The sequence below is a fragment of the Triticum aestivum genome, chromosome 2A, assembly GCF_018294505.1.
Source record: "Triticum aestivum cultivar Chinese Spring chromosome 2A, IWGSC CS RefSeq v2.1, whole genome shotgun sequence".
Classification (NCBI taxonomy): domain Eukaryota; kingdom Viridiplantae; phylum Streptophyta; class Magnoliopsida; order Poales; family Poaceae; genus Triticum; species Triticum aestivum.
Genome location: NC_057797.1, coordinates 180,858,586 through 180,881,591, shown reverse-complemented (window position 1 = coordinate 180,881,591; position 23,006 = coordinate 180,858,586).

Here is a 23,006-nt window from a genome sequence, read left to right as displayed (position 1 = left end):
ATCAACTGGGTTGTGCGGGACCCATTGCCCGTCTAGCCCAGACTTTTATTTCATATGTTTAGCACATGACCAGCCCAGTTTGTTTTTTTCCTTTCTGAAAATGGCTAGCCAGCTATTTTGTTTTTTGCAGAATAACCAACGTAGGCCTACTTGCTTTTCTATGCCCTGCTGGGCCGGAAATCTTTCAAGACGAGGAGGGATGCATTTTGCCCAGAAAATGGACTATAAGTTATAAGAAATGGGCTATAAGTAATAAAAATGGGCTGTAAAATGAAAAAAATACAACAAACAGGCAATTAGTTCCAAAATACTGTTTTCTTTCGGATTTTGATATTTTAAATTTCATTGTTTTTGTGCGGGTAAAATTTCATTGAATTTAAATTAAGGTATATTTAGATTTAAAATTAATTTGAATCTGGCTAGAAATTTCGGGTTGTATGCTGTTTGGGACAGATTTGGAGGCTGACTTGTGGGTCTACTAGGTTGACGTGTACTTTGGCTTTGTCAACCTAGTCCACAAACGATTCTAGCAGCAGTGACCGTTGGATGTTAATCCAACGGCCGTGTTGCTTCTTCAATATCTAATCTTCTTGCTCCAGCCACCCAAACCAGCTCCGGTGGGACTGCCTGCTCCCGCCTCCCGTGGCCGGCTGTGCTGCCGCACAGGCCGCACCGCCCCACCCTACTTCATTGCTGGTCAGGACATTCCTCTACTCACCCACACCTCCTGTTATTTTCCAGCAACGGCAGCCAGACCAGTAAACCCTCGTACTCCCCACCGCATGGGAAACCATTGCCGAGTCTTCCCCGGCTCCGTGTCGTTCCCTTCCTAAGCCGTGGTCAATGTGGTCAACGAACGACATCCATTGGCCGTGGACTGTACACGCAAAATAATGATTCCTCCACCTGGCAGTTGGGACCCACCGGAAGAGCCTCTGTATTTCGCGAAAAAAATGTTCCCCCCGCTGACATGTCGGACCCACCAGCTATATCTTTGCACACAAGGAAGTGCCTCCTTATTACGCACAAAAAATGAATACCCCCTGCAAGCTGGGACCCACCATTGTGGGAGGCTGACTTGTGGGCCTACTAAGTTGACGGGGACGGAGGGCTTTGTCAACTTAGTCAATATGAACGATTCTAGCTCCAGTGACCATACGATGTCCATCCAATGGCCGTAGTGCTTCTTCAACCTCTGGTCTTCTTACTCCAGCCGCCCAAAGCAGCGCCGGTCGTGCCGCATGCTCCTGCCTCCCGTGGCCGGCCGTGCTGCCGCGGAGGCCTCACCGCCCTCTACTATTCCCACCGCTGGCCAGGCCCTGCGACAACGGCAGCCTCACACCACAGCCGAACCAGTGAACCCTTGTACTCCTCTCTGCGCGGGCTTCCACTGCCGCGTCTTCCCCGGCTCCGCGTCGTCCCCTTCCTAGGCCTCACCATCGTCCACCGCCATGGTGCTCTCCGTGCGGCGTGGTCAACGTGGTCAAGGAACGACTTCCATCGGAAGAGTACTGGACGTGGAGAGGCTGACAACTGGGTCCACGGCCACAACCCAGTTTTTTTGTGATTTGCCAAGTAAGTCGCTTTTCAGGCCTGTTGAGCTGCAAATCTTTCAAGACGAGGAGAGCTTTCATTCGGCTGGCTGAGAAAATGGCCCATCAGTATTGAGAAATGGGCTGTACATTTTTAAAACACATCAAACCGGCAATTAGTTTCAAATATCTTTTTTTCATTTTGAGATTTTAAATTAAATTAATTTTTATGCGTTGAGAATTTGTTGGATTTTATATTGATATACATTTATTTTTAAAATCAGTTTGAATGTGAGTCAAAATTTCAGGATTAAAAACAGTTCGGACCGCACCGAAATATGCAAAATTTCATATAATTTTTTAACCGTGGCCACTATATGGGCTGTAATGCTAACAAAAAGAATATGGGCTCCAAAAAAACCTTAAGAATTACGAAATGGGTTGTATGATGTTTTCCACAGATTTGAGGCTCTCCTAAAAAAAGGTTGACGCACAAGCAGTGACTGTTGGATGTCCATCGAACGGCCGTCGTGCTTCTTCAATCTCTGCTCTTCCTGCTCCAGCCGCTCAAACAAGCGCCGGCGGGAGGACTGCCTGCTCCCTCCTCCCCGCGGCCATCTGTGCTGTCGCGCAGGCCTCACCGCCCCACCGTACTCCCACCGTTGGCCTAGCCATCCCTCTACTCACCCACACCTGCTGTTATTCTCCAACGACGGCAGACGAACCAGTAAACCCTCGTACAGTCGTACTCCCCTCCGTGTGGGAAACAACTGCCAAGTCTTCCCTGCCTCCGTGTCGTTCCCTTTCTAGGCCTCGCCGTCATCCACCGCCCTGGTGCTCTCAGCGCGGCCTGGTTAACGTGGTCAACGACCGACATGCATCTGGAGTGGACTGTACATGGAGAGGCCGACAGCTGGGTCCACGGGCGCACACAAGGAAATGCCTCCTTATTACATGCAAAATAATGATTCCTCCACCTGACATGAGGGACCTACCGAAAGGGCCTCTGTATTTTGCGAAAATAATGTTACCGCCGCTGACAGCTCACCAGCTATATCTTCGCACGCAAGGAAGTGCCTCCTTATTACGCACAAAAAATGAATACTCCCCCTGTTAGCTGGGACCCAGTATAGTGGCAGGCTGACTTGTGGGCCTACTAAGTTGACGGGGACGGAGGGCTTTGTCAACTTAGTTAATATATGCACGACTCTAGCTCCAGTGACCATATGATGTCCATCCAACGGCCGTAGTGCTTCTTCAACCTCTGGTCTTCTTGCTCCAGCCGCCCAAACCAACGCCGGTCGTGCCTCGTGCTCCTGCCTCCCATGGCCGGCTGCGATGCGGCGGAGGCCTCACTGCCTCATACTACTCCCACGGCTGGCCAGGCCATCCCTCTACTCACCCACACCCCCTGTTATTCTGCGGCAACGGCAGCCTCACACCGCAACGAACCAGTGAACCCTCGTACTCCTCTACGCGTGGGCATCCATTGCCGCGTCTTCCCCGGCTCCGCGTCGTCCCCTTCCTAGGCCTCGCCGTCGTCCACCGCCCTGGTGCTCTTGGCGCGGCGTGGTCAACGTGGTCAAGGAACAGCTTCCATCGGGCCTGGACTGTACGTGGAGAGGCTGACAGCTGGTTCCACGGCCGCAGCAAGGAAGTGCCTCCTTATTACGTGCAAAATAATTATTCCTCCACCTGACAGCGGGGACCCACCGGACAGGCCACTGTATTTCACGAAAAAAACGTTTCCCCCTGACTGCTGAGACCCACCAGCTACACCTTCGCACGCAAGGAAGTGCGTCCAGGCAAAAAAACAAAACGATTCGCCCCCCTGACTGCTGGGACCCACCAGCTACATCTTCACACGCAAGGAAGTGCCTGACAGTCGGGACCCACCTGGTCGAAGCGTACGTAGCATTGTCATTCTGGTCGTGAACGTATACATGCATATATACTGGTCGATGTAGAGGCGCGCACGTGTCATAGTAGAGGCTCACACGTGTCGTAGTAGAGGCGCGCACGTAGCATGTACACGTACGTACAACGGCCAGGGTGCAAGAAAGAAAATACGGCCACGTACGTACATATGGGTAGGGTCTTGAACGCCTACTCACGCATATGTACGGCCAGGGCTCGTGTACATGGCTGGTTCGGAACGAAGAAACAACGTCGTCATCGTGTTCATGGGGAGGCAACAGAATGCGTCGTGTTCATGGGGAGGCAACGGAACGCGTGGGAGCCAACCGGTTGGGTCGGAACGGAATGCGTGGTCGTGTTCATCAGGAGGGCTTGGACAGAACATGCGATGGAAACGAGGCCTGGCGTACCACAGAACGGAGGAAACCAACCTCCTACGGTCGAAACGGGGGTCTTGTTGATCGGGAGGGGTGTGGCGTACCGCAAAACGGAGGAAACAGACCTCCTACGGTCGAAACAGGGGTCCTGTTGATCGGGAGGGGTGTGGCGTACCGCAAAACGGACGAAACGGACCTCCTACGGTCGAAACGGGGGTCCTGTTCATCGGGAGGGGTGTGGAGTACCGCAAAATGGGACTCCACGGGATACTGTTCATCTCCACCGTCGACCTCCTCTAGCCTCCACGCGCTACCATCGACCTCCTCTAGCCTCCACGCGATCCTGTTCATCCAGCCTCCACCGCGCGCTACTCCACCGGCTACTGTTCAACCACCCCTCCACCGTCTACTGTTCATCCAGCCCTCCACACCACGGGGTCCTGTTCAACCACCCCTCCACGGGCACCCCTCCACCGTCTACTGTTCATCCAACCCTCCACCACACCACGGGTCCTATTCATCCAGAGGCAACGCCGCCGCTCACTGTTCATCCAAACCCCCCGCAACGCTCATTGTTCATCCTAGAGGCAGCATCGATCGGCTTCAGTTAGCAGCAGTAGTGAATGAGTCGCTCGACCGGGTTCAGTTAACAGCCATTGATCAATCGCTCGGGTTCAGTAACGCGTAGCCTGCAGTGCAATCGCTGGGGTTCAGTTAGAGCCCAATGCCTCGCTCGGGTTCAGTTAGAGCCAATGCCTCGCACACACGCGCGTATGTGTACGAGAGAAACGCGCATCGCTCGGCCCCTGACCTCCCACCGTAACCGGGAACTCCCTGAAATTTTCCTCCCCCTCGCTTCTACCACAGTTTTTTCCATCATGGACAGCCCAAAGAATGTCATGCAGCTGCGTCTCCGGCCCGCCCAGGACGAAAAGCCCATTTTATGTCATGATTTTTTGTCATAGAAGTAGGATCCCACCACATCTATGATGATACCGGGTTTTGTCACAATTATCGTCATAGAAGTGTCATATGTATGACAGAAAAAAATTTATTTCGGCCCAAAATGTCACAGATGTGTCTTTTCTTTGTAGTGACTAACTATCAAGTAGTCATCATACTGAGCTTGCCAAACGTTCATAACGTCTGTATCCGCTCATGCAATAGGTCCGTCACCTAGCGGTGCATCAGGGACATAATTCTTCTATGCAACAATGAGGATAATCCTTAGATCACAAGCCTAGTCCGCATCATTGCTACTATCATCTTTCAACTTAGTTTTCTCTAGGAACATATGAAAAATTAAAACAGGGCAGCTATGCGCGAGCTATTGATCCACAACATAGATATGCAAATACTATCAGGACTAAGTTCATGATAAGTTAAGTTGAATTAATCATATTACTTAAGAACTCCCACTTAGATAGACATCCCTCGAGTCATCTACATGATCACGTGATCCATATCAACTAAACCATGTCCGATCATCACGTGAGATGGAGTAGTTTTCAATGGTGAACATCTTTATGTTGATCATATCTACTATATGATTCACGTTCGACCTTTCGGGCTCCAGTGTTCTGTGGCCATGTCTGTACATGCTAGTCTCGTCAAGTTTAACCCGAGTATTCCGCATGTGCAAAACTGTCTTGAACCCGTTGTATGTGAACTTAGAGCTTATCACACCTGATCATCACATGGTGTCTTAGCACGATGAACTGTCGCAACGGTGCATACTCAGGGAGAACACTTATACCTTGAAATTTTAGTAAGGGGTCTTCTTATAATGCTACCGCCATACTAAGCAAAATAAGATACATAAAAGATAAACATCACATGCAATCAAAATATGTGACATGATATGGCCATCATCATCTTGTGCCTTTGATCTCCATCTCCAAAGCACCGTCATGATCTCCACCGTCACCGGCTTAACGCCTTGATCTCCATATTAGCATCATGGTCGTCTCGCCAACTATTGCTTCTACAACTATCACTAACGCATAGTGATAAAGTAAAGCAATTACATGGTGTTTGCATTTCATACAATAAAGCGACAACCATAAGGCTCCTGCCAGTTGCCGATAACTTTTACAAAACATGATCATCTCATAAAACAACGTATATCACATCATGTCTTGACCATATCACATCACAACATGCCCTGCAAAAACAAATTAGACGTCCTCTACTTTGTTGTTGCAAGTTTTACGTGGCTGCTACGGGCTTCTAGCAAGAACCGTTCTTACCTACGCATCAAAACCCACAATGGTGATTTATCAAGTTTCTTGTTTTAACCTTCAACAAGGACCGACCGTAGTCAAATCTGATTCAACTAAAGTTGGAGAAACAGACACCCGCCGACCACCTTTATGCAAAACTAGTTACATGTCTGTCGGTGGAACCGGTCTCACGAATATGGTCATGTAAGGTTGGTCCGGGCCGCTTCATCCAACAATGCCACCGAATCAAAATAAGACATTGGTGGTAAGCATATGATGATCACCGCTCACAACTCTTTGTGTTCTACTCATCCATATCATATATGCATAGACCTAGCTCAGATGCCACTGTTCGGTAACATAGCATGCAATTTCAAAAGAATCCTACGCTCACGCAAGATCTATCTAGGATATGCATAACAACAAGAGGGGGAGAGTGTGTCCATGTACCCTCGTAGACCGAAAGCGGAACCGTGTGACAACGCGGTTGATGTAGTCGAACTTCTTCTCGTTCTGACCGATCAAGCACCGAACGTACGGTACCTCCGAGTTCTGCACACGTTCAGCTCATGACATCCCACGAACTTTTGATCTAGCAAAGTGTTGAGGGACAGTTTCATCAGCACGGTGGCGTGGTGATGGTGATGGTGAAGTGATCCACGCTAGGCTTCGCCTAAGCACTACCACAATATGACCGGAGGCATAAACTGTGGAGGGGGGCGCCGCACACGGCTAGGAATCAGTGTTGTGTGTTCTAGCGGTGCCCTCCACATATATATAGGTGGGAGAGGGAGGGGAGTAGCAAGGGGCTCCCCAGGTAGGAGTAATCCTACTTGGGCGCCTCCCACAAGTCGACCTTCCCCCTTTCCATAAGTGTCGAATGGGGAAGGAAAGAAAGGGGGGAGAGAAGGGAAGGGGGATCCTCCCCTTTCCTTTCTCCCTTCCCATCCTTCCTTCTCCTCCTATTAGGCCTATATGGGGGCACACCAGCCCACCAGGGGCTGGTCTATCCCGCTCTTGGCCCAATAAGGCCCATATCTTTGCCGGGGGGGTGCCCGGAACCCCTTCCGGTGACCCGATACGTACCTGGTACCCCCAGAACACTTCCGGTGTATGAATACTATTGTCCTATATATGAATCTTTACCTCTCGACCATTTCAAGACTCCTCGTCATGTCTGTGATCTCATCCAGGACTCCGAACAACATTCCGTCACCAAATCACATAACTCATATAATACAAAATCATCATCGAACGTTAAGCGTGCGGACCCTACGAGTTCGAGAACTATGTAGACATGACCGAGACACCTCTCCGTTCAATAACCAATAGCCGAACCTGGATGCTCATATTGGGTCCCACATATTATACGAAGATCTTTATCGGTCGTATCGTAATGACAACATACGTTATTCCCTTTGTCATCGGTAGTCCTGGCCATCTCCGACCCGGCCCTGTCAGCCCACCCGGGCCTAGTCCTAAAATCCAGGGCCTAGGCCTGATGGGCTTGCCCATGGTCCGGGCTTGGGCCTGAGTTTTGGGCCCACCAGCAGGGCCTGGACGGGCTTGGGCTTCGCATATTGGCATTTTAAGGAAGAGGCCCGGCCCAAGGCCCTAAGCCCTAAGGGCTTTTTAGGGCTTTTTACTAGATGGGCCAGAATTGGGCTTGAAAAGTAGGCCCGATGGTAGGGCCTGGGAGGGCCTAGGCCTCAGTTTTCTGCCGTGGGCTTTTTAAGGCCCGGCCCAAGCCCAGCCCGGCCCATGGCCAGGTATAGTCATCGATATGTTACTTGCCCGAGATTCGATCGTCGGTATCTTCATACCTAGTTCAATCTCGTTACCGACAAGTCTCTTTACTCGTTCTGTAATGCATCATCCCTCAACTAACTCATTAGTCACATTGCTTGCAAGGCTTATCATGATGTGCATTACCGAGAGGGCCCAAATATACCTCTCCGATACTCGGAGTGACAAATCCTAATCTCGATCTATGCCAACCCAAAAAACACCTTTGGAGATACCCGTAGAGCATCTTTATAATCACCCAGTTACGTTGTGACGTTTGATTGCACACAAGGCATTCCTCCGATATCCGGGAGTTGCATAATCTCATAGTCAAAGGAATATGTATATGACATGAAGAAAGCAATAGCAATAAAAACTTAACAATCATTATGCTAAGCTAATGGATGGGTCTTGTCCATCACATCATTTTCCTAATGTTGTGATCCCTTTCATCAAATGACAACACATGTCTATGGTTAGGAAACCTAACCATCTTTGACTAACGAGCTAGTCTAGTAGAGGCTTACTAGGGACACAATGTTTTTGTCTATGTATCCACACATGTATCTGTCGGATCTCGGGTTCCGGCAAAACCCTCAAGGTTCAAACACTGGGGTGCGCGCGAAGATCTCCCCCTACCAATCCACATCCTAGTTGCGCTAAGATCTCACGGGCTAACTCGACGAACTTGCAACACAAAGGACACAAGATTTATACTGGTTCGGGCCACCGTTGTGGTGTAATACCCTACTCTAGTGTGCTGGTGGTGGATTGCTTCTTGGGCTAAGGATGAACAGTACAAAGGGAAGAATAGCCTCCTGCGGAGAGGTGTTCTTGTGCTTGGTGAACTTGTGGGTTGTTCGGGTCTCGTCCCCTAGCTATGGTGGTGGCTAGTCCTATTTATAGAGGACTTGGTCCTCTCCCCAAATATTGAGCGGGAAGAGAGCGAACAATAGCCAATTTGAAAGGGGACAACTAGTACAGCTTATCCTGACAAAAGCAGTCTTCGCCTGCAAAAGGCTCTGGTGGTGACGCTGCCTTGGGATCCATGGTGACCTCCTTCTTGCCGTCTTGCTGGTCATGGTCTCGTTGCACTGATATGGAAACCTTTGCTTGACGCCTTGGTACTCCGCGCCTGCGCTTGCTTCCTTGGCAACAAAGAGGAAACAAGAACACTGTGTGCGCTGGCGCCCGCCTGGCGCCTGCCTGATCTTGATCGTCATGGCTCACGTCATTGAAACCTCGCGAGGTTTGCCTTGCCTTGAACTCTCCGCCCCTCGTGAGCTAGCCTAGTGAGGCCGCTCCTGAGGAGGTCTTGTGTCATCCGCCTCACGAGGCTTGGCCCCTCCCGAGGGTCTTGAGTGCTCGTTGGTGAAGGTGGGCCGTACGGGCCCGCTCGTAGAGCCACGACATGGGCTGTAGGCAGGCAAGTCTGGGGACCCCCGTTCCCAGAATGCCGACAGTAGCCCCCGGGCCCAAGGCGCGCTCGGGCTTGGCTTCGAGGCGAAGCCAAAGGTCAAGTGCGGAGCACCGCGGGTCCCAATAGCCTGCGGCCTTGGTCAATGCGTGGCTATTGATTGGACGTGGGCATCTCTGCTTCCCCACGCTGCCTTGATTCCCACCTGGCTAGGCGGCCACCATGGTCTACACGGTTTCCCTCCTGTTGTTGCCGCGCACTCTCCAATTCTTCTGCTTCCTCGTAGCTCAGCCTCTCCCCCCGATCCGGTCTGACCTCAATCCTCCCGTCGCCATGGCACCGGACCAGTCGGAGAAAGGGAAGAGTCTCCTGTCCTCCGCCGAGCTGCGCCCAGCCGCTGAGCCTGTCGTTGGCAGGTCGCTGGTGCTCAACCAGGAAGCCATGGACAAGGTGTGTGCCATGCTCGCCTCAAGCTTCAATGAGTGGGGAATGACGGTGGCCTGGCCTGCATCTCATGCTCGCGTCGACCGGACAGCCACCGAGGTCCCATTCTTCATCGACGCCCTTTGGGCTGGCTTGGTTCCTCCTTTCTCCGCCCTCTTACATGTTGTGCTCGTGCATTATCAGATCCACATGCTGCACCTTGATCCCCAATCCGTGACCCTTCTTGCTGTCTTCGCCTTTGTTTGCGAGGCCATGGTAGGCATTGCCCCTTCAGTGGCCCTTCTACGCTACTTCTTCTCGCTGCACCTGATTGATCCCCGACAGAGCTCAGGATACCTCAGCTTTCAGGCCGTGGTGGCGACGACCGGCATGGGGATTGACTTCGAGCTCCCACCATCCACGAACGGGTTTCGGGCACGGTGGGTATTTGTTGATGTCGGAGTGCTCAGCCCCCTGCTCTCTTCTCCGTCAGCGCCCACTATTCCCAACTCTGGTTGGTGCCACCAAAGGCTCACTGATTCACGCCTTGCCCCTGTCTAGCTCAGGCTGAAGTGGCTCAAGAACCTTGATGTGACTGCGCCTATGGTGGTGAAGGAGTTCGTCCGGCGCCGAATCGCTCCGCTTCAGCGCCACTCTCGACCGATGTGGGCCTTGCTCAACAGCAAGGACCACACGAGACTTCAGGAGTCTGGGCTCCCCCTTGAGGCGCAACAAACGGTGCTCGAGGTCCTGACGGGTGTCTTGTTGCCAGACGACATGCCAAGGAAGAGTTGCCTTCTGTACCGCTGCTTGAACAAGGCGACATTCGCTAAGCAGATGCCTTCCTTCGATGAGTGGGGACTGTGTCCAGTCGGCCTCGTGGGGCCCCGTGAGAACCCCATCATCGTGGTTCCTCTCCCTTCCGTAGGCGTCGAGCTTGCCCCAAGTGTGGATGAAGGGGGCGAGCACCGCTGGGGGCCGATGGTGAAGGCGACGAGATGTTGATACCGCCCCGGGCTCCCGAGGCATCATCCTCGGGGACTCGCGACTCTTGCCCTGGGGCGGCGGTTGAGGGGGCGACGCAGCCCGCGTCTCCCGAGGCCGGGGCTCCTGAGGCCTCAGCAGGTCGCCGCGAGACAGGGCCTGATAGCTCCCCTCAGCTTGGAGCTCCTGGGCCTGCCCCTTCGAGCGCTTCTCCAGCCGCGCCTCATGTCGGCCGCCATGTCCAGCGCTTCGGCCGGCTTTGTGTGGACTTCAAAGAGCTCCGCAAGAGGAGGGGGTCCCCAAGCAGCGGCACCTTCAGGCCATTAAAACAGAGAAAGTACATCACTGTTGACGAGTAAGTACCTTATCTTGGTGATTCTCCGCGTGCTGCTTCCTTCCTGACGATGTCTCTTCTGGATCCCTTCCGCCAAGGGCGCGGAATCTCCTGAGAAGCAACCTCCTCTCGCCTAGTTTCTCCCGCTGGACTCGAGCGCTGCAAGCCCGCGCGCTGCTCACGGCGTGGAGTCGACTGGGGAAGCCAACCCGTCGACAAGGCGCCTTGAGCTCGCGCCTTCGCCGTCTCTCCTTCGCGGCCTTGCTTGGAGTACATCAAGCGTGCCAAGGGTTCCTCCCCTGGTCGTGGACGGCAGCTGGATGGCTTCGGTTTTGGGTTCCTCTTCAAGCAGCGGGCCTCCACTCGTTCAGGATCCTCGTGAGGCCTGGCCCGCAACTGGGCGGGCGCCAGCCCCCAGCCCCCCGCTGAAAGGGGCGAGCCGCTTTGGGCCCCATCCGCGGTCCCCGCGGCGGAGGACGGGGTTAGCAGCATGTTCGAGTCGGTGCTAGAAAGGAGCATCGTCCGCCACGAGCTCTTTCAGGAGGCGATTGCGTGATGAACCGGCTTGGTGAAGAGCTCGTGGATGTGGACGCGCGCCTCATGGCCGAGGGTCTTCGGCTGGTGGAGGAGCGGCATAAGCTGAAGGTAGCTATCAACCTCGGGCGCCACCAGTGTGAGCTCGATAATGCGAAGGCCGAGGCTTCCCTCGCAGCCTCCCGTGTGTTGGGCAACGTAGTAATTTCAAAAAAAATCCTACGCACACGCAAGATCATGGTGATGCATAGCAACGAGAGGGGAGAGTGTTGTCTACGTACCCTTGTAGACCGAAAGCGGAAGCGTTAGCACAACGCAGTTGATGTAGTCGTACGTCTTCACGGCCCGACCGATCAAGTACCAAACGCACGCACCTCCGAGTTCTGCACACGTTCAACTCGATGACGTCCCTCGAACTCCGATCCAGCCGAGTGTTGAGGGAGAGTTTCGTCAGCACGACGGCGTGGTGACGATAATGATGTTCTACCGACGCAGGGCTTCGCCTAAGCACCGCTACGATATGATCGAGGTGGATTATGGTGGAGGGGGCACCACACACGGCTAAGAGATCAAGAGATCAATTGTTGTGTCTATGGGATGCCCCCTGGCCACATATATAAAGGAGTGGAGGAGTGGAGGGGCCGGCCCTCTCTATGGCGCGCCCCAGGGGAGTCCTACTCCCACCGGGAGTAGGATTCCCCCTTTCCTAGTAGAACTAGGATCCCTTCCAAGTAGTAGGAGTAGGAGAGAAGGAAAGGGAAGGGAAAAGGAGAAGGAAGGAAGAGGGCGCCCCCCCTCCCTAGTCCAATTCGGACCAGCCCATGGGGAGGGGTGCAGCCACCCTTTGAGGCTTTTCTCTCCTTTCCCGTATGGCCCATTAAGGCCCAATACGAATTCCCGTAACTCCCCGGTACTCCCGAAAATACCCGAATCACTCGGAACCTTTCCGATGTCTGAATATAGTCGTCCAATATATCAATCTTTACGTCTCGACAATTTCGAGACTCCTCGTCATGTCCCCGATCTCATCCGGGACTCCGAACTCCTTTGGTACATCAAAACACATAAACTCATAATATAACCATCATCGAACTTTACGCGTGCGGACCCTACGGGTTCAAGAACTATGTAGACATGACCGAGACACGTCTCCGGTCAATAACCAATAGCGGAACCTAGATGCTCATATTGGCTCCCACATATTCTACGAAGATCTTTATCGGTCAGACCGCATAACTACATAAGTTGTTCCCTTTGTCATCGGCATGTTACTTGCTCGAGATTCGATCGTCGGTATCTCAATACCTAGTTCATTCTCATTACCGGCAAGTCTCTTTACTCGTTCCATAATACATCATCCCACAGCTAACTCATTAGTTGCAATGCTTGCAAGGCTTATAGTGATGTGCATTACCGAGTGGGCCCAGAGATACCTCTCCGACAATCGGAGTGACAAATCCTAATCTCGAAATACGCCAACCCAACATGTACCTTTGGAGACACCTGTAGAGCTCCTTTATAATCACCCAGTTACGTTGTGACGTTTGGTAGCACACAAAGTGTTCCTCTGGTAAACGGGAGTTGCATAATCTCATAGTCATAGGAACATGCATAAGTCATGAAGAAAGCAATAGCAACAAACTAAACGATCAAGTGCTATGCTAACGGAATGGGTCAAGTCAATCACATCATTCTCTAATGATGTGACCCTGTTAATCAAATGACAACTCATGTCTATGGCTAGGAAACTTAACCATCTTTGATTCAACGAGCTAGTCAAGTAGAGGCATACTAGTGACACTCTGTTTGTCTATGTATTCACACATGTATTATGTTTCCGGTTAATACAATTCTAGCATGAATAATAAACATTTATCATGATATAAGGAAATAAATAATAACTTTATTATTACCTCTAGGGCATATTTCCTTCATCGTGATGCCTGCTCCCGAGCTCTGGAAGCGGCTCGGGAAGCTGACCGCCGTCGCGAGGTCGCGGAGAAGCGCGCGTGGGAGCTCCAAGCCTGGAGCGCCATCTTGGATCAGCAAGTGGAGGCTCGCAGAGCCGCCCTGGCGTCATTGAGGGGGATGCCTGCCAAAGAGGAAGAGATCCGGAAGCGCGAGGAGGTGCTGGCGCTGGAAGCCGTGGAGCGTAGCCTTGAGCTCGAACGGCTGGAGACGAGGGAGCGTAAAGTTGCCCAGGCGGAGGATGCCGTTGGCGCGTGCGAGGCCAGGGCCCAGGAGGAGGTCGATTGCCGGGTGGCCGAGGCTCACGTGGGTCTTGAGGGTAGGCTTGACCTGAAGTTGAAGCTCGTGGAAGCTGAGGCCGCTGGTAGGACTGCTGCCCTCAAGTCCAGGTTGACTAAGGTGGAGCGACACGAGGAGGCCACCGCAGCCGCCCTGGCGTCGGCGTAGGCCGAACTGGCCTCCGCCCATGCCGAGTTGCTCCCTCTTCAGCAACGGGTCGCTGACACCAAGTCTGTCGTGCGGACGAACAGGGAGGAAGTGCTTCACCGATGAACTCTGGAGCGCGTGCATGCCCCCATGCTCCAGGACCTAAGGAACAGGGCCAACATCGCCCTGGGCCACATCTTTGATGAGAATGCTCCTCATCCCCACGCGAACGACTATGCCAGCAACCTCCGCTTCCTCACTGACGTGGTGACGTGCCTGGAGAACCGTTCCGAGAGGGCTCGCCAACTTGTTAAAGAAAGGAGCCGCGACCTGCTTGGGCATGCGTTCTCCCGCGTCTTCGGCCATCTCCAGCATGCCGACCCCAACTTCGATTTTGATGTCGCCATCGCTCCTGTACCCGAGGCCATCTGGGGCGACCTGTCGTGATGGGTGGAAGACAATGTGGACGCACTAGTCAGGGCCTTCACTTCCGACAACGATGGGGTGGTGGTCGCGGCGGACACGGGCGATGTGGTCGACTATGGTGATGGCGGCGCTGGTGAAGGTGATGGTGATGCCAGCGATGGTAGCAGTGATGCCATCAACGCATCCGAGGGCGATCCGAGGGACGCGGCGAGTGACATGTCTGACTGATCCCATGTTTCCCAGCTGTTTGTCCTGCACACAGAAGCTCGGGCGCAGCCCTTGAGGTTGTAAGAGCATTTTTGGAGGGGAAGCCCCTCATGTAAATATACTACTGCTTCTATCTTTTTTAGGTCGAGTTGGATATCTGTCTTCCTGAACTCACGTACCCTGGGGCAAGGTTGCTGTTGCGATTTATCTTAGCCTGGACGAGCCCAAAACCGGCTCATGAGATTGCGAGTTTCTGGGAAGCTCTTCAGGAACTCGTCGACACGCCCGACAGGGCGGCGTGATAAGCAAGCGCTAGCCGTGGCGCATCATGCGCGTGGCGCGCGTGCGCCATGCCTAACCCTGCTCGCGAGGGGGAAGCAACAGGCGCAAACTCCGAAATAAGGCAAGAACCAGATAGCAAGAAATCGCTCGAATGAGAAAAGGCACCCCCGCGCGCATCAATAAAAATTCAACTTCAACTTAAATCCAAATCCAGAAGGCAGGGTTACATAAAAGAAATCCAAAGCAAATGGCCGTGTCCGGCGCCTAGTCTACTCTTCATGTCTTCTCACCAGCGCGAAGGTAAGTGCTGCCACTAGGACGTGGGAGGGAGCCTCCGAGGCCCGAGGGTGGCACTCCTGAGACTCCAGGGCGTGTACAGCCCTACTCATTATTACGTGAGAGTGTCACGGGCAGAGACCTTCACATGTGTGAGCCTTACTTCATATCGCCGGACGAGGGGCCCGCCTTGTGCCACCCCCTACCACCGTTGGGACGACCGGAGACCAGGATGACACCAACAAGGATAGAGGGGACACCAGCGGCGCCCTCGGCGACCACGGGTCCTCTGCCGGGGGAAGGCTCACCGGCGCCTCCCTGGCAGAGGGCCTACCTCTGGGCAGTGCCTTGCTCCGAGCGACACGAGGAGGGGCCTTGCTCCTGGCCCCTCCCACGCAGCCCCCAGTGAGCCTCTCCTGGTGAGAGGGATACCGTTGTGCCGGAACCGTCGCCTGGCGCTGTTACCTGGTTCACTTGCGATTCATGCTTAGCGTAAGACTGCCCCTGGGAGATTAGTGGTACCATGTAGCTGTTGTCAACGCCGTGGTTGGTGGGGTTCTCGGGCGGCTCCTAGAAGGCCTCAGGTCCAAGCGCCTCCTCTTCCCAGCCTGGCTCGAGGAACGAGTCGGGGTCATCTTCCGGCGTGTACTCGTGGTTCATCATGCGGGGCACGTAGGCCTCCAAGGCCCTTGCCCCGAAGACCTCGCTGAAGTGCCCCACGCTCCATGTCGCTTGGCCCATGACGCCGTCCTGAGGATGGTGGGGTAGCGCCCCACTAGGGCCGTGTGCGGCGATGCTTGTGCCCGCGCCCATCTGGGGTGGTGCGGGTGCGATGGGGCGTCGTCCACCATGGATCACACTGGTGTCGATGAGGCCCCCGGGCGCACTCGGGAGCACGCGGGTGCGGCGAGGCCCGCCGTGGGATCCAGCCGCCGCCTGGGGCGTGAGCTGGTAGCAGAAGGGCGGTGCTCCCGTGGCCGTTGCGTCCAGGAGCTCGGTGACACGTTCCAGCAGTGCATCTCGGCCTCTCTCCATTAGCCGGCACCGCAGCAACTCCCGCGCCACCGTGAGTGCAGCCCGCATGTTTGCCTGCTCCCTCCGGGTGTGCGGCACCGTCGCCGCGGCGTGGCTTGCGGCCCTTGCAGCAGTTCGCACCTGTCATGGGGTGAGGGCGGACGACGCCTGGCCGCGCCGCCCGCGCCCCATAGCGTCAGGTGGTGCTCGTGCCGCTTGGAGCGCAGGGTTGAGGTCTTCCTGGCAGGCGGCGCCGCCCGGGCTGGCCAGGCTGCCCAGCATTCGGTGTTGGTCCTTGAGTCGCCTGACATCGGAGCCACGGAGCGCCAAAGGATCAACGAGTGGATCGGCTGGTGGAAGGAGAGCTACGGCGCACCCCTACCTGGCGCGCCAAATGTCGGATCTCGGGTTCCGGCAAAACCCTCAAGGTTCGAACACTGGGGTGCACGCGAAGATCTCCCCCTACAAATCCACGTCCTAGATGCGCTAAGATCTCACGGGCTAACTCGACAAACTCGCAACACAAAGGACACAAGATTTTTACTGGTTCGGGCCACCGTGTGGTGTAATACCCTACTCCAGTGAGTTGGTGGTGGATTGCATCTTGGCCTAAGGATGAACAGTGCAAAGGGAAGAACAGCCTCCTGAGGAGAGGTGTCCTTGTGCTTGGTGAACTTGTCGGTTGTTCGGGTCTCGCCCCCTAGCTATGGTGGTGGCTAGTCCTATTTATAGAGGCCTTGGTCCTCTCCTCAAATATTGAGCGGGAAGAGAGCCAACAACGTCCAATTTGAAAGGGGACAGCTAGTACAGCTTATCCTGACAAAATCAATCTTCGCCTGCAAAAGGCTCTGGTGGTGACGCCGCCTTGGGCTTCATGGTGACCTCCGTCTTGCCGTCCTGCTGGTCATGGTCTCATTGCACTGATATGGAAACCTTTGCTTGACGCCTCGGTACTCCGCGCCTGCGCTTGCTTCCTTAGCACCAAAGAGGAAACAAGAACACTGTGCGCGCTGGTGCCCGCCTGGCGCCTGCCTGATCTTGATCGTCATGGCTCATGTCTTTGAAACCTCGCAAGGTTTGCCTTGCCTTGAACTCTTCACCCCTCGCGAGCCAGCCTAGTGAGGCCGCTCTTGAGGAGGTCTTGTGTCGTCCGCCTCGCGAGGCTTGGCCCCTCGCGAGGGTCTTGAATACTCGTTGGTGAAGATGGGCTGTATGGGCCCGCTTGCAGAGCCATGCCATGGGCCACAGGCAGGCAAGTCTTGGGACCCCGTTCCCAGAACACCGACAGTATCAAGTTTCCGGTTAATACAATTCTAGCATGAATAATAAACATTTATCATGATGTGAGAAAATATAAAATAACAACTTTATTATTGCCTCTAGGGCATATTTCCTTCACTGCTATGGGGTCCTCTTTGAGTCCACGCTGGGTCGCGAGCATGCCCTTAACCTAGAGGTGTTGAACTTACCCTCCCAGGACTTACACCACCTGGAGGAACCATTCACAGTGGACGAAGTACTTAAAGTGATCAAAGCCATGCCTTTTGATAAGGCATCAAGGCTGGACGGATTTATGACCAGATTCTATGCAACTTGATGGAACATAATCAAGGTTGATTTCATGAAGGCGCTCTCCTCCTTCTATCGTGCGGACATGCGAGGTTTGGCCTCAATCAACAAAGCGCTCGTTACTCTCTTACCTAAACGGGAAGGTGCCGAGGAGTTGAGATATTATCGACCGGTGAGCTTGGTGCATGGAGCGGTCAAAATATTTGACAAGGTGCTTTCCTGCCGCCTCACCGAGGACCTCCCACGCTTGGTGGGTCAGCACCAGAGTGCATTTGTGAAGGGGCGGTCCCTTCACGATAACTTTATGCTCGCTTAGTGTACGGTTCAGCGGCTTCACGCATTGAAACAGTCGACGGTCATGCTGAAATTGGACATATCGAAAGCCTTCGACATGGTACAGTGGCCTTTTCTTCTCGAGGTTCTTTAGTGCATGGGATTTGGCACACAATGCATATCTTGGATCCCTGGGCTCCTCTCTACCTCAACCACTCGGATCATGGTGAATGGCGTACCGGGGGCCCCGATCTATAACTGTTGTGGCCTTCAGCAGGGTTGACCGCTTCCACCGATGCTATTCATCCTCATCATGGAGCCTTTGCAGCATATGTTTAAGTTGCCTCGAATTCGGTAATCCCTACACCGCTGGCTCGGGTGGGCCTCGGCCATAGTATGTCAATCTTCACAAAGGATGGCATCGTCTTCATCAAGCCGGTGGACATCGAGTTGAGAACTTCAACAAGGATTAGATGTACGGTACGGCGTCCAGACTACGTGTCAACTTGTAGAAAACCTCGGCCATACCAATACGCTGCTTGGAGGTGGAGACGACACACATTTAGGGCATCTTGGGATGTCGACTTGGGTCCTTCCTGTGCAAATATCTTGGACTGCCCCTATGCCTTAACAAACCCTCAGCGGCACAACTACGTGGATTGGTGGATCAATTGACGAATTGCATGCCTACCTGGAAGGCAGCCGCCTTGCCGAAGAGCGGCACACTAATCTTGGTCCTTTTGGTGTTATGCTCGGGTCCGTTACATGCGACGTTGGCATTGGGCCTCCCCATGAAGACAATCACAGACATGAACAAGATAATTAGAGGCTCCCTCTGGTGTGGTAAGGCTCAAGTAAATGGGGGAAATTGTTCCCTGGCTTGGGAAGAGGTGTGCATGCCAAGATGGGCAGGAGGCCTAGGGATCCCGTGCCTCAGGTGGTTGAACATAGCGATGCAGACTCCCTGGACTTGGCTACGTCGAGCGGACCAGAGTAGACCATGGATAGAGTTCAAGATTGTCGTTCACATGGAGTCATTGGTGTTGTTTGTGGCAACCACCAGGGCGACAATAGGGAATGAGAAGGACACCCTATTTTGGGAGGACCGATGGCTCGACAGGATGCAGATGCATGAGCTTGCATCGGCACAATATGAGGTGTCTCGCAACGAGTCAAGGCCACCCACACGGTTCACGAGGCAATCTCGCTTGGCACCTGGGCACGAGACATCAGCCCCAATATGGCATTCACAGCTCTAGTGGAGTATTTGGAGGTATGGCAACGTCTACAAGGGATTCAGTTATAGTAGAGTGTCATGGACTCCATCACTTAGTCACGGGAAACAAATGGTTAATTCTCGATCCTTTTTGCCTATGCCGCCTTGTTTGTCGGCAGGGAGGTGGTACCAACCGCGGATTTCTCATGAAGATCTCGAGCCCCTCTGCAGTGCTGTCTCTTTACCTGGCTAGCTACGAGGAACAGGTGTACTTCTGACCGCATCAGATGCTTGCCCTCTTGTAACACCCTCGATGCGACTATATCTCCCACGTGTCGAGGCACGACTTAGAGGCATAATCGCATTGAAGGCATATGTCGCAAGTTAGGCAATCTTCACAACATCCCATGTAATAGATAATAAAAGGGGAGATAACATAGTTGGTTTACACTCGCCACGTCAATCAAGGTACATAAATAACATTACATCATCCAAACACTCATGGCCTGACTACGGCGCCAAAATAAAAGATAACCCAACATGCGACACGGTCCCGATCACCCCAACTAGGCACCACTACTGATCGTCAGGAAAAGAAACATAGTATCGCTGAGAGTCCTCGTCGAACTCCCACTTGAGCTCGAGCGCGTCACCTGGAGCGGAATCATCAGGCCCTGCATCTGGTGTAATAGTAATCTGTGAGCCACAGGGACTCAGCAATCTCTCACCTTCGCGATCAAGACTATTTAAGCTCAATAGGTAAGGTAAGGTGAAAATATGTGGAGCTGCGGCAAGCGACTGGCATATGTGGTGGCTAACCTGTTCGCAAAAGAGAGCGAGAAGAGGAGGCAAAGCGCAAGCGAGAATCTAGAGAACAACCTGCGCAAGCATTACTCTAACACTGTGTCCACTTCCCGGACTCCGCCGAGAAGAGACCATCACGGTAACTCACACTGTTGATTCATTTTAATTAAGTTAAGGTTCAAGTTATCTACAACCGGACACTAACAAATTCCCATCTGCCCATAACCGCGGGCACGGCTTTCGAAAGTTCAAATCCCTGCAGGGGAGTCCCAACTTAGCCCATGACAAGCTCTCATGGTCAACGAAGGAATAGACCTCCTCCCGAGACGTTCCGATCAGACTCGGTACCTCGGTTCTTCAAGACACTTCGACAGGTTAAAATAAGACCAGCAACATCACCCGAATGTGCCGACAAATCCTGATAGGAGCTGCACATATCTCTTTCTCAGGGCACACTCAGATTGTCTTAGGTACGGGTAGGCCAGCCCAGAGTTGCCCCTGGTGGCCACCGGCAGCTGACAGGTGGACCAACACTCAGAGGAGCACTGGCCCGAGGGGGGTTTAAAATAAGATGACCCTCGGGCTCCGGAAACCCAAGGGAAAAGATGCTAGGTGGCAAATGGTAAAACCAAGGTTGGGCATTGCTGGAAAAGCTTTAATCAAGGCGAACTATCAAGGGGTTCCCATTATAACCCAACCGCGTAAGGAACACAAATTCCGGGAACATAACACCGATATGACAGAAACTAGGGCGGCAAGAGTGGAACAAAACACTAGGCGAGAGGCCGAGCCTTCCACCCTTTACCAAGTATATAGATGCATTAAGATAACATGGCAATATAATGATATCCCAACAAGTAAATATTGTTCCAACAAGGAACGGTCTCCAATCTTCACCTGCAACTAGCAACGCTATAAGAGGGGCTGAGCAAAGCGGTAACATAGCCAATCAACGGTTTGCTAGGACATGGTGGGTTAGAGGTTTGACATGGCAATTTGGGAGGCTTGAAAGCAAGTGGTAGGCATCATAGCGTTGGCATAGCAAAAGAGCGAGCATCTAGCATAGCAAAGATAGTAGTGATTTCGAGGGTATGATCATCTTGCCTGCAAAGTTGTCAGAGTTGACTGGATCCTCGAAAGCAAACTCAACGGGCTCCTTGTTAGCGAACTCGTCTCCCGGCTCTACCCAAACAAGACAAACAAACAAACAGAACACAATCAACCACGTGCAAAGCTCAAACAATATGATGCAAAGATGGTATGCTATGCGGGATGCAATGCGGGATGCATATGCAAGATTTGACAAGGGATGCATGAACCTGGCCTCAACTTGGAAATCTAAGTGTGCCACTGGAAAGATGATATGAAATCGCTTGAAAACGATATAAAGAACGCCGGAATCGGAGTTACGGTTTGGAAATGGCAAGCGATTCAAATATGACCACGGTCTGCGATTTACAGCAAGTAGCCATCTAAATGCAATGAGATGAACATGCTACAGCACTCAAACATGACAACAAAATACATGGCAGGGATGCATTCAAGATGCTTAACAAAAGTCTAGCACTGGGCTACAGCCAAATCATCCATTAACAGGTTCAAACAAGCATGGCAAAAATGCATATGGTAAACAGATTTCAGACTTAGTGAAATTAACACTTGTCTGAAATCTCAGATCAGGTAGCACTCTTTGGAGCAACAAAACTACATGCTACAGGACCTGAACATGGCAAAGTAAAACATGGCATGGAGCTACTCAAAAATCTTAACAAAAGTCCCTTAGTGACCTTGAGCCAAAAGGGATCAGAAAACATATTAGCAAGCATGTGAACATAACAAAAGCATAATCAGTTTTCAGACTTAGTGAAAACTGGCACATGCTGAAACATATCTCAAGTAGGCATGTTTACGAGCTCGATGCACTCACTAAGGAGCAAGTCATGAAAAGCTAAGCATACATCTATCAAGAACACACAAAGTGCAAGCTAGGCATGGCAAGAACAATAGCATAGCATGCACGGATCAACTACAACATCATCGGCAAAATTGCTAACAAGTAGACAATCTGCCCGGAATCACGAAGTAGCAAAAGTAGAGCTCGATTGACTCAAGCTAGGGTGCTCCATAATTGCAAACAAAGACATGGATGGATAGAGCACTACAAGATTAATAAAACACCCTTACTGATCATCCTCAAAAGAGGCACAGATCACTAGGAAACAACATGAACATATGGCAACATAAGATAAACAGGTCAAGGACTTAGTGGGAATGTTAAGTCCCTGAAAACAGAATTACCAAGTGCCTCACTTTGCAAGCTTGTACTAGTCACCACACCCATCACAAAAATACATGGGTTGCACCTCTGGAAATATGGCAAAACCCTTAACAAAACATATGTAGAGCACCCGGGCATATCATGCACACAATAATCATGGCAAAAATGACAAATATCTAAATGGAGCAGCAGATCTGACAATTATCTCAAGTAGCACTCTTGCAACAGCATTTCGGGCAAAAAGATGAACTCAAATGAAAATGATGCAATGGAATGAAATGATGTACTCTCTGAGACGAACATTTTGATATGCTATATGCCCAAAACGGAGTTACGGGTGAGGAGTTACAATGCCATGAACAGGAGCATATGGATCTGGGAAAACGAGGACTTAGGAAAAAATATACCCTCTGAAAACAGATCTAGGGTTTTGCATGGAAACTGAGGTGGCGGCGGATCTGAGATCGCCGGAGGTGTAGACGCCGGAGTGGGGGTCGCTGGAGTGGCGCGGAAGCCGAGGGGGGTCGCCGGACGGCGGCGGGTGGCGCGGCGCCGGACTTGGCGACGCTGGCAAGAGGCGAGGTGGCGGCGCGGCGTCTCGCAGCACTGGCCGGCGAGGTTGCCGTAGTGGTGGCTGAGGTGGCTCGGCGACGAGGTGGTAGCCGGCGCGGGTCGGCGCCGAAAACGGGTGGAGGCGGCGGCGCGGCGAGGGGCGTCGGGGAGGAGAAGGGCGCGGGCGGCG